Here is a 13,172-nt window from a genome sequence, read left to right on the forward strand (position 1 = left end):
TGAGTGCGCTGCGATATCTTCTCCCGTGCCCTGACATGCTCGTCATTTAGCTCATCATCGTCACTTTTAGTCCTTGCAAACTCCACTTTGCGTCGTGCCTAACAACGCCCTTCAGCCGTGACTTATTCATGATACAGCACAGCCTCTCGTACCTTATTGCTTACATATAATATAATATAATATAATATAATATAATATAATATAATATAATATAATATAGGCTAATATAATATAGGCTAATATAATATAATATATTAATCAATTAATAATATTATTATGAGCTTCCACAGCTTTTACTATCAAAAAAAAAAAAAAAAAACCTCACTCCTACTGAGCAAGTGAGCAAGAATTTAATTTTTATTTTCCTTAAGTGTTATCATTAATAGTTCTTGTTCTGGAGGCATCAGTGACCTCCTAAACAGTTGAGGTTTCATTCTTTGGCACTGCTTTCCAAATCCACCTGAAAACATTCAAAATAGCAGAATTGGGATATAGCCTACAGTGGAATATAAAAAATCTACATACCCCTGTTAAAACATCTAGTTTTTGTGATAACAAAGATAAATCAGATCTTTTAGAATGGAACCAAGAAGATCTTACAAGAAAAATCTTGAGAACTGCTGAGATTTATATGGAATTAATTCAGGTAAAGAGAATACTACATGAGTTTGATGATTAATTCTGAACACCACCACATACCCAATTATAAAAGGATGTGCACACCTGCTGTAGGTTTTAAAAATTGTTCTCTGAAATGTATCACTTTGGTTTTCATGGCATTGCGTTCAAAAGTTCTGATATGATTTATCTTTTATTGTGACATACTGTAACAGTCTGGTCTATCTAAGATATTTTTTATTCTCTGCAGTGATATTATAAAACCACTTTTTACCTTAAAGCTTGGCACTTATTTCTTTGGAGACAGATGACAGTGGTGATGATGATGATGATGATGATGGTGATGATGCCGACAATGGTATACATAATGCCATGATCTCTGACTGTTATTTGAGTAGTGTCACTGGCTAGAAACGATAAATAAACTAGGGTTTAGTCTAAACTTAAAACTTACAGCTCTACGCATGCAAAAGAAAAATCACATTTATTTATTTATTTATTGCGAAAAGCAACAACAAAACCAACAGTGTAAAATAAATTTTAGCTGGTGAGACAAAAAATCTTTAATAGTAAAAATTATTTAAATACTATACTAAAATACTACAATTCTTTAATAGTAATAGTGTGAAAATTATTTCACATTATAACTATTAAAATTGGCCTATGAGATTGATATTGCTATTGACATTTTTAAATCTCTGCTTTCCCCTGTTGGAAACATGCCTACTATACTGTATACTGAAAGGTATACAAACAGTTCTCTCATATTAAAAAAACAATGCTTAAACAGTGCTCTTTTGTATCAAACAAAAGATTAAAACTCTTCTAGTATAAGTATTTGATTATTCTGCATACAACAATGATTATGCAGGACAAATTGAAGTAACATTATAAATATCTCTGCGTGAGTATGTAACTTACATAATCAAGTCTGATTAAGCCTGTGTTTCCTGAAACACTAATGTTAGAATACCACGAAACCTTTCCCAAAAATATTGTTCTCTAAATAGCACATATTGTAATGTAGCAAGAGCCTCAAACTACTCATAAATCCATTACATGCAACATAAAAATTCATTTATTTGATCTTACCTATAGTTCACATCCAAAGCATCACAAGGATCTGGCATGCAAAACAGAGATTTTACTCAGACAATAAATCTAATACATCAGACAATAAAGCTAATAGATCAGACAATAAATCTAATACATCAGTAAACATAAAAGCCTTAACCGCCAGGGCAAACTTCTAATCAGACCATAAATGGTAACAATCTGCATTCATTTAACAACATTCTTCAATGTTGCTGCTGGCACACTTTTTTTTATTTTTTTTTATTAATATTTTTTAAAATATAATTATTCAGCAAAATAATTCCTGGATAGGGAGGGAGATGTTTGTGCATGTTGGGAGATTCCCAAACTTTCCCCTAAAGTAAGCAATGGCAGTATACGGTTGTTCAGTGTATTTCTTACAGCATCATTGTGAAGTTAAAACACGTATTTATGTGACTGTAAATATTACTTGAGAAATTAATGAAGAAAAGAGGTTTATGGCGAAATGACTGTCATAGATGGTGTTACGGAAAGTAACGAAGAGCGCCGTCTTCCGGGTGACGTCATCCGGAATCTGTCGGAAAAAGCCGAACTCTGATTGCGAGCGCACCTGATAGAGATTGATTCATCATAAGAGCGCAGTAAAGACCAAACACAGGCAGAAACGAGAGGGGTGAGAACACCGCTTGTCCCGTGGGGTTTCCAGCTTGCTTCCCTTTGAAGAAAGGGGAAAGCTTTGTAACTTGAAGTTATGAGGTATGAGAGAGAAATACAACAGAAATCGGATGCGCATCAGTGACTAATCAACCCGAGACGCTGCTGGTAGGATGACTGCTTGAAGCTTGATTGACTTATTTTCTGATAAGATATTTTTACTTGATTATGATTAAGAGTATATACGATGTACATATGAATTTAAATGTCTAGTAGAATGTGTATATTTTTGTAATGCAATGTCAAGATGTCCGATTGTAACTAGATTTTGTATTTTTCTCTTCCCGTTTTTTTGTCTTTCTTTTAAAAAGGTTATCAACCTAGTTTGAGCTTGAACCTTTCTACCAAAGAATTGACTGTTTGAAGAAAATCTAACTGCAAGTTCATCTGTTCCAATGTATTGTGACATGAATGGAGAGTAAAAAAACTGCAAGTCAAGATTGTAAGAAAGCCATTCTTGAGATGATTCCTGTGTCCATGGTTGACTAAGCATTTTTTCAAGTTAAAAGCAGAACTGATGTGTGAAATCCGAAAAGCAACTTGACAATCATAACCGAGCTAAAATCAATATTTTTTTATAACATATATTTAATACATAAGTAAAAAAAAAAAAAAAAAAATCATTTATAATTTAGTGCATATATTTAACAATATATGTACAATTATTGCGATATGCTCTTCTCTAGGTTTTCTAGCAAGATGACACTGTTCATATAAGCTGTTTTTTGTCTAGGGTTGAAGCACTAATTGTATGACAGGTGATATTTGAATATTGTAATAAAAAAGACATCATTTGAAAGCTTAGACTTTGCTTTATCAAAAATATAAAAGTGTGTGATGGTGTCACGCGTGTTTTAAAACATTGTTTGAATGTTGATTTGTTGAATATGATCTTAAATCATGGAATTCAAAACATAACCCTTATATTAAGGCACTTGAGACAAACTTACCATGACATTCTGCAGTGTAAGCATGCTGTTGAATCAAAAGAAAGAGGAACACCGAGAGAAGAAGAGAAACACAATCTCTGAAGACTAAACATAACAACATTCATATTTAATTCAAAATATCCTATTTAGGCTAGGCCCATAATGCTGATGTTTACCCCAGTGCGTGGACAGTCCTTTCGGTATGTGACCTGCTTGGCCTTTTCACCAATGTTTCCTTTGATAATCAACTTCTGGGGTTCAAGATATACTACCTTCGTCTCATCCACATTTCCATGTTCATCAACCACAACAAATTCCTAAAAAAACACAAACACAATGTGTTTTTGATGTGTTCACGATGTTTCTGATTGTCTTTTGAAACGACCAGAAGTGTTTGTGTCTGTGCTCTGTATCCTCCAGACTTTCTGTTTGTTCATGACTGTGTTAAACAAATGTTATATTAAGTGAATTAAAGGGATAGCTCACCCAAAAATGAAAATTCTGTTGTGATTTAATCACCCTCATTTTGTTCTAAATCTGTATAACTTTCAATGTTCAAACCGAGCTGAAAATTAGACCACAATTATACATCCTCTGTGCTATAAATTGGGAGCTCGCAAATTATTTTTAAACATTGAATAAATTTGGTTTGTCATGTGCTTGCAAGGAAAATATAGTTTCATTTTTATATTCTATTTTCTGAGGGAGTTTCTTACTTTTAACAAAGGTCATCTTTTGGACTTCCTACTTGAGTCCACAGCCATTGTCGTGTCTATTTTAAACCAATATTCAGACTATTACAAACTAAAAAACACTTAAAGGGTTAGTTCACCCAAAAATGATAATTCTGTGATCATTTGCTCACCCTAATGTCATGTCGTTCCGAACCCATAAGACTTTCGTTCATCTTCGAAACACAAATGAACATCTCTTTAATGGAATCTGAGAGATGTCTGTCTCTCTACTGACCATCTACGCAACTACCACTTTATTCCTTCGAAACATTCACAAAGAGATCGTAAAACTAATATGAATTCAGCGGTTTATTCAAAATTTTCTGAAGAGACGTGATTGCTTTATATATCTCTAGCTTCTGTTTATGTTAACTGATCAATGTTTTATTGTGAATAAAAGCCTAAAATTAATCTGTTTATCATATAAAGCCATCAAGTCTCTTTAGAAAATATGGACTAAACCGCTCAATTCAGTTTTGAAGCGTCAAAGTGATAGTTGCGTAGCTGTTAACAGGGGGACAGAAAGCTCAGATTTGATCAAAAAGATCTTCATTTGTGTTTTGAAAATGAACAAAAGTTTTACGGGTTTGGAACGACATGAGGGTGAGTCAATTATTACTTTTTTTTTGCCCGTCTAACCCTTTAGTGCATAGGCTACCACAATGCCTGGTACCAAATGGTTTATGACTCTGAAGATATTGAAGATATTGAGATAGTGATCAGTACTCACCATTGCTGACCATGTTGGTGTGCAGAAGGCTCCAGGTGGCTCGCTAAGATTATAGGAAACCGAGTGGTTTCTCAAAATCTCAAAACAGCACTTCAAACTTGAACCATATCCCTTTATTGAGCAATTCAAGAGAATGGATATAAAGCCTGTTCATGGAGAAAAGGAAAACTGATAATGTCCTTAATGACCCTCAATGTTACAAACAATTTAAAAAATAAGAACAGAATTATCAGAACATAAGATTGTTTTTAAAATGTGCATTAATAATTGCTATTTTCATATTTCTGTGATAAAACTCATAACACCTTTAGATTTAGAGAAACAGTTGACTGATTATTTTTTTATATGTGACAAATATATGATTAATCTAATCTATTTAATATTTTAATTTTAACTATTTGTTTACTAGCTAGGCTATATTAATATAAAGTAAACATTAAACAACTTACCTTTAGAAAAAAAATGTTTTTGTTTTTTTATGTGAGAGATATAGCCTAGTCAATGATGTAAGCAAGTATTCACAATTAGGGAAGGAAATGGGTTTTATTTTCAAGAATCACACATTGGCTACTGTAAAGCAATTCACTCTAAATTCGCTTCTGCCATTGAGTTAAATGTTTTTTATGCTTAATATGTTGTTCTATGTTTATATATTTTGATTGAAAAAATATTGGCGTACTAAATCTCAAACTGCTGAATATAAACTGTTTAATTATCTGCCCTGACGAAAATTAATTTTGATTTAACTTTACTTAGGCTATTAAAAAAGAGGAACATTAAAAAAAAAACATGTTTAGTCAAACCAAATTAACCATAGGTTTGCTATTAGCCATAGTTTAGCCATGGTATTTGTAGTAAAACTGTGGTTATACAAATGGTAATCAATCCGCCAAAAAATGGTTAGGCTACTAGCCAACTCTTTTACAGACGGCTTAAATAGACAGCTTAAATTCAAGATTTAAATAAATTATAATATATATAAATTTATAAAATATATATTAAAAAAAAGATTTTATATATTAAAGTGTTGCATAGGATCCATCCGCTCTCATGGTGCAGAAATGAAACCTCGACAATTTGATAGGCTAAATGTTGTTTTGATATTATATCAAATGTTTATTAAATATTTATAAATGTTCATTTTAACAACAAAACAACAAATAGCCTATGTTCTGTTTTACGCATTAAAATATTGTATAGCATAGCTGGCCTTATACTTTTAGCAAATATTGGCTAGATTTGTGTTTGCCAGTCAACATTAGCCATCCTAAAGTTGACTGGATTTGAAAATATCCCTTCATTTAATTTTTTTTTTTTTTCAAATATATTTTTGCAGACTTAATATAATATGTCTTCTTAACTAATCCCACGCATGAATATTGGTTCAACTTAAATATTTTTGCTCTTCCAACATTTTATTAATTGGCGTTTTTACAGTGTAGCCTATACAGCCATGGTTACTTTTCATAAGGGCGGATTTACTCAGAGGTATTAATCAAAAGCAGTGTTTGTGCATGTGGCCTGTCACTGAGCTTTCTAACTGGCATCAAGAAGTATTAATCTAGAAGTATTAATGAAGTATTTAAGTATTTAAATGTTCAAAATTTAATCCCCCCAAAAGCGCTGCTTACCGGGCTCTCGTGTGGATAAACCATGCGAGCTATAGGCTACGCGTTCGAGCACTTGTGCATGCACGAAGAGTTAATGTATCACTACATAGTGATTCCTTACAAACTGATAGTGCAAAAGGGTTCTATAGCTACTATTATTTATTATAGATACAAAAAGAGTAATTTTATATGATCATATTTCCGAAAGTAAACAGGCTAAAGGTGCTCAGATGCAAACCTCACTGCTCATAACCATAACAGAGCTCGTGTTCCCATATCGAAACCATGTAGCCTATGTGATTTAGTGCACCATTTAGGTCACTTTGATTAAGATAAATGTATAACTGAAATTTAACATCTATTGGAAAGCAAATTCTTAGACAAAATGGCATTAGCCTACAAAAATCACTTTCACTTTTAGAAAGATGAAAAATAAAGACGTGAACTGCACACAAATTAACGTAAATGAATACGATTAAGTTTAGGCTATTATAACAAAATATAGAATCTTATACTTACAGGGTATCGCAAAATCCTTTGGGTTCATAGTTTGGATTGCCGTAGATTAGACGATTTAATGATTAATAAGTTCCGAACACGGGTCAACTGTGGTTTGACAGGGATAACAACAAAGTTGCTTTCTACAGTGGAGCAGCGAAAGAGTGGGGAGGGGAGACAGCAGCACAGGAGGTTGGGTGTGCCAAAGGAGGCGTGTTCTCAAAGTTCATCCAGTTCTCAAACTTTTTTGGTCACGACTCACGACACTCTTTAAACCTTTAGAAAAATGTATGCCTTTGTTATCCATCATGTAGGCTATACCGGAAGGGTGATGCGCTACATGAGAAAAATACTTAGCCTGCTACTCAACTTGCTACCCTCACTCGGAGAATAAAGTATCTGTATGATGTCACCAGATTCATTATGACACCAATAAGCATTCTGTAAACTGTCAGCCCATTTTATTATTGATACAGAAGTGGTGAGGGCGAATGATAACTCTTAACTTGTAAAGCATGCTCGACAATGGTTTCTGTTTCTTTACCTTAATATTAGGATAATGCATCAGTTAATTCAGTAATTTTCTTTTGTATTTTATTAAATGTTATGTTGATTTATCTTTATTAAGATTTTAATACAGCCAAATTTAGTCTACATAGATAACAGAATGAATACGATGTTGTCTGAAACGTAAATGAGTCAGCTGCTTTTCTGCACAGCGTAATGATTAATAATCGCAACCTGGTCTGACAAAATCATCATAGGCCCTTTACTAATCATAAGACAATGGATGTGCTATGATTTTGGCTAAACTTACATGAATTATAACTTTATAAATGATAAATGATAACTCTTAGTGAAAGTTTGAAGTGACAGAGTGTTTTGCTGAACAATATGATACCACATGCCATAATGAATGAGGCATTTATTTAGAGCGCTTTCATATGTACTACTGTACACCTGAAGCGCTTTACAATCATATCAGGGAATCTCTCCTCAACCACTACCAGTGTGCAGCATCCACTTGGATGATGCGACGGCAGCCACAGTATATCAGTGCCAGTACGCTCACCACACACCAGCTATGGGTGAAGATGAGAGTGAGAGTGGAGCCAATTCAGTGGATGAGGCCATGATTGGCAAGGGCCCTGCTTAGCTTCAGTCTTGGGCTACAGGGTGATACCCACACTATCTTTCGAACATATGATCTTTATTAAATAGATAAGCAGGTTTTGGTGCGGAGAGAGGGATTCATTTCAATAGGGAGTGAGAGTATAGGCTATGTAGGAGTATGAATACGCAGTTTGGAAATCTGAGTGTGTTTACGCAGAATTCTAGTCTTAGTGGTTATTGAATACTGTAATTACTGCTATTACTTGAAAGATGTTTTATGTTCTTTGTTGGCATTTTGGAATACTGCATTCTTTTCAGTGGTAAAATCCCCGGGTGCTGCACTCAATCTTCAGGAAGCACTGTTGGCTTTTCAGTTAATGAACAACTCAAACAAGCTCTTAGGCCTATATTAAATAGAATTTTATGACGAGATCTAAATAAAATATAATGGAAAAATTGTTGTTGACCCTGTTATGTGAAGGTGTATGTGAGATTATTGTATATTAGAACCTCAAGTATTAAATCACACTTCCTGTGTTCATTGTCATAAGTAAGAAACAGTTTTATTTCATTCTGTTTGAAAAATACAAGTGGTTAATTTGTTGCGGCACAGAGTGAAGTGTGCGCCCCAGTAATTGGCTATGCATCTTAGGTCATGTAGTTCATGGCTTAAACATATATGGTTGAAACCTGAAACTGTGAGTTGTGACTTTGTGGTATAATAGTTGCTTGCATATTAGAGAGACAGGACAATCATGTACTAACTGAATGTAATGATGAGTCAAAGTGAAATTTTCAGATTTTGAAACAGAACAGATAGGCTACACTGTCCCATTTTATGCTTGCATGTGTGCATGGGTTATTAGGGCACAAGCCCTTTTTTAATAGAATCTGAAATTTTGGATACATACTAGCACGTGTTATTGTATTTATTTTGTTTTATTATTTCAATTTTCATTCAAAATTCATAGATTTGTGTTAGTTTTATTGAAAATATCCATTTGGTGTTATGAATTTTATTGAATAGAACAATTTAAGATGTTAATATATATAAATACATCTTGTTGTAACAGAAACTCAGGCTGAGTAGGATCCATGTGCGGTTTATTTAAATAAAGCAAGCTCAGTGTACAAACAGGGTGGGTCGAAATACCAGAGTGAACAACAATAGAGATAGGACATCAAACGTGGTCATAACAGGCAGTGGGTCAGGACAGGCAGCAAACGGCAGACGTAAGAGTCCAGGTAAACAGATCAAAGGCAGGCAGAGAAGAGTCGTAAACGGTAATCCAAGGCAGGGTCAAAACACAGGCAGAAGATACAATGATAGAATAACGCTCAGAAATGCTGCTGGGGCAAACAAGACGGCTCCTGACGCGAGAGCACATCTGTCGTCGGGGTCTTCCTCGAGGTCGTGGGGCCAGTCTCTCCGGGTGGGTCCTATGAAATTCAACGACGAGAATGGGGTCGAGGATGTCATCCGCATTGACCCAGGACCTCACCTCCGGGCCGTACCCCTCCCAGTTTACCAGATATTGGATCTAGCATCCCTAGACCTCTGGAATCTAGCAAATCTCGCACTTGAAATGCCTCCTCGCCATCCACGGTCATGGGTGGGGGGCCTGAGTCACCGCCTTCCTCCTCCACCCTCGGGCAACCGGCAGGTTTCAGAGAGACATGGAAAGTAGGAGAAATGCGATAAGTGGTAGGTAATTCAAGGCGGTATGACACAGTATTGATTTGTCTCAAAATTTTGAAAGGGCCCACATAACTGGGACTGAGTTTCTTGCACGGTAATCGAAGGTGGAGGTCTCGAGTTGAAAGCCACGCCCACTGTCCAGGAGTGCATATGGGACTGGGGCGGTGATGTCGGTCAGCTTGCTCTTTACCCCCGTTTATGGCATGTTGTAGGTGGACATGCGCTTGGTTCCAAACAGCCTCACTTCGTTGAAACCAATCGTTCACAGCAGGTACTGTGGACGGCTCACTGGACCATGGGAAAAGTAGAGGTTGGAACCCCAGAACGTTCTAAAAAGGTGTTAATTTTGTGGAGGGTTTGAGAATCGAGTTCTGTGCATATTCTGCCCAGGGAAGAAGGCAGCACCAGTCGGATTGGTTCTGCTGACAGTACATTCTGAGGAATTTGGTGAGTTCTTGGTTTAGTCGTTCCGTTTGGCCATTAGATTGGGGGTGGTGCCTGAAGTGAGACTTATATTGACATTGAATAATCGAAAGAAAGCTGTCCAAACCCTTGATGTGAACTGGGGACCCCTGTCAGAGACAATGTCTTCAGGAAGACCATAATAGCGGAATACAAAGTGGAAGAGGTGTTCTGTGGTTTCGAAGGCTGATGGGAGCTTAGACAGTGGTATTAGTCAACATGCCTTGGAGAAACGATAATAACTCCACATTTAATATGGCAGTGTTACCCTGAGAGACTGGTAGATCGGTGACGAAATCAATGGCGATGTGGGACCATGGTCGTTGTGGGATGGGTAGGGGTTGTAGTAGTCCTGCTGGTTGTTGTCTGTTTTTTGGGGGTTTTTTTTGCTGCAGCGCAGGTGTGACAAGAATTCATGAAGTGCTGGTGTCTGCCTGTAAAGTCTCCCACCAGAACCGGCTTCTCAATAGTCGAACTGTGGTAGTGATACCTGGGTGGCCGGAGCTTGTGGAGGAGTGCACCTAGTGGATTACCTTTTCTCGTAGTCTTAGGGGAACAAAAGGTCGGTTGGGCGGGCATTCCGGAGGTGGTGGGTTCTGTGCGTGAGCCTGGGTGATTTCGGACATGATGTCCCACTGGACTGGAGCTAGAATTAGAGAAGGTGAGATGATGGGGTCTGAGGGGGGAGTCATATTGGCAGGATAGTGAGTCGGCTTTGATGTTCTTTGATCCTGGACCATAAGTGATTGAAACATTTTATCGAGTGAAGAACAGGGCCCACCTGGCTTGTCTGGGGTTTAGTCTTTTGGCTGAGCATACTGCTGTAGTTAAGTAGATAGCAGTCCTTGCCAGTCAAAGATTCATCATGGCCCAGGATCCCATTGTCCTCTGGTCTAGGTTTTGAATCCTCATCTTAAAACAAATAATATTTCTGCATTATAAGCCCAACATTTTAACAAAAATACATAGGCTATGGCATTTAAATTTCTTAAAGGAACAGTTACCTTAAAAATTTAATTTGGACCCCATCGACTTCTATAGTAGGAAAAATATCTGTCTGGCTACCAACATTCTTCAAAATATCTTCTTTTGTGTTCAGCAGAAGAAAGAAATTCATGCAGGTTTGGAACAACTTGAGGATGAGTAAATTATGACAGAATTGTCTAATCTTTTAATGCTCGTTTTCAATTGAATAACATTTGACTGTCCCACATTAGTCAAATCATGCTGTCCCATTTTTAAAACAACATTTTCTAAAGTTTGATGACAACATTTTTTTTTTTTTTTTTTTTGACCAGGAAGGTCCCATTGAGATATCAATATCTCTTCTACCAGGGAGTCCTGGTCAAGATAGGCAGCACAAACAAAAAGTACAAAGTAGTACATAACACAACATAGTAAACAAACGAAAGATTGCTTCAAATAGAAGATTTTAACAATATTATTGCAACATTTGTACAAATACATCACAAATATAATTTGATAACAATTTAGAACATTGTTTTATTTATTATAACAGATTTATATCCTTATCATACTTTTGGCTAAATCCAATGTGACTCACCTTTGAATGTACTACACAATACGTACTTCCTTCTTGATCATTTTCATGGCTGCATTTATGACATCATTTCCAGAAAGTCATGTGATTTAATTTACTTGACACGCCTGCTTGTATTCAACACCAGTCATGTTCACTTTAATGTTGTTTAGGAAGAGTTAAATGCACTGAAGCTTAGTGTCCCACATTAAGTAAACACCTTAAAAAAGGCTGTGGTGCGACCAGTGATCCGTTACATGAGAAAAAGACTAAAGTAAACATAAAGAAAATAAACTTGAAATCTGAGAAGGTGTGTGAAAAGTGTTATTTGCTGTTATGTTTCAAAATTAGCATAATGAAATAACTGCTCAATGATCATAAGACACAAATCTTAAACATCTTTAAACTCTTTTAATGTACAATTCAGCCACAGAGTTAAAGCTTACACTTTAGTGAGTTGAAAAAAAAAGATACAGCAATGACATCATAGGGTCCTATAATGGATGTGAGATAAAAGAATAATCAAACTGTCTAGAGAGAAAAAAGAGAAGGAAATTATGAATTGAACTAAACTAAAGAAAATAAACTCTGCAAACAACACTAAGAGAAATGCACGGAAATATAAAAGATAAGAGACAGGTTAAATGCAGAAACAAAGAAAGAACACAGGGCAGAAAGGAAGTGTGGGAAAAGAAGAAAAAGAGGTGAAAAGAAAGAAGACTGGAGAAAATAAATCAGCTGTAAGAATATTAAATAAGCCTTATAAGCATAGTGAGAGTCAAATGAAGGAAGAGTTACATAATCAGATAATAAGATAGATCACAAAAATATGAAAGCACGTGCACAACAACAATATCACCCCAGAGAAGGAATGAGAGATAGAAAAACAGTCAAATGGAAATAAGATGGTGTGACTCGTATGAGAATAAAAATGTAATATTAAAAGTGGGGACACTAACATTTAATAGTATAAGAAAAAAATCAAGCCAACCAGCCAAAGAAAGAAAGAAAGAAAGAAAGAAAGAAAGAAAGAAAGAAAGAAAGAAAGAAAGAAAGAAAGAAAGAAAGAAAGAAAGAAAGAAAGAAAGAAAGAAAGAAAGAAAGAGCACAGAACAGTTCCCTAGACAGAGAGATAAAACATCTAAATAGTCTTTTGATTCATTTTTGAATCAGTAATTTGGAATTTAAAACAGACATTAATGCACTAAGCCTTTTAGAAAGAAGAAAGTCATTAAAAGCAGACAGTAAAGGGAAATAAAGCACAAAAGAGGATAAAATAAGCATTAAAAAAGAAGTTGAAAGTGGTAAAAGAAGAATAAAGATAGAATAAGAATACAAAAGTTATATGCTGAAGCAAAAACAGCAGAAAATTAACAGAAAAAAATGAAGGTGAACAGACATGAGCTGAACAGCATAACGTAACAGGAAATAACTGGAGAAAATCAGTAAGGAAAGCATTCTTTTTTGTA

The 13,172-nt window shown here is 35.5% G+C and overlaps 1 long non-coding RNA gene across 1 annotated transcript; it reads right to left on the reverse strand.

Annotated features, from left to right (window-relative positions):
- Positions 1-337: 337 nt before the first annotated feature.
- On the reverse strand, positions 338-1,026 carry LOC130090849 (uncharacterized). Its single transcript, XR_008807738.1, has 2 exons — positions 893-1,026; positions 338-460 (listed from the first exon to the last, which is right to left on the reverse strand). It is a non-coding gene; the product is annotated as an uncharacterized LOC130090849 (long non-coding RNA).
- Between the last annotated feature and the right edge of the window lie 12,146 nt (positions 1,027-13,172).

The sequence above is a fragment of the Rhinichthys klamathensis genome, unplaced genomic scaffold (genome assembly GCF_029890125.1).
Source record: "Rhinichthys klamathensis goyatoka isolate OS25496 unplaced genomic scaffold, OSU_Roscu_1.1 h1tg000152l_1, whole genome shotgun sequence".
Taxonomy (NCBI): domain Eukaryota; kingdom Metazoa; phylum Chordata; class Actinopteri; order Cypriniformes; family Leuciscidae; genus Rhinichthys; species Rhinichthys klamathensis.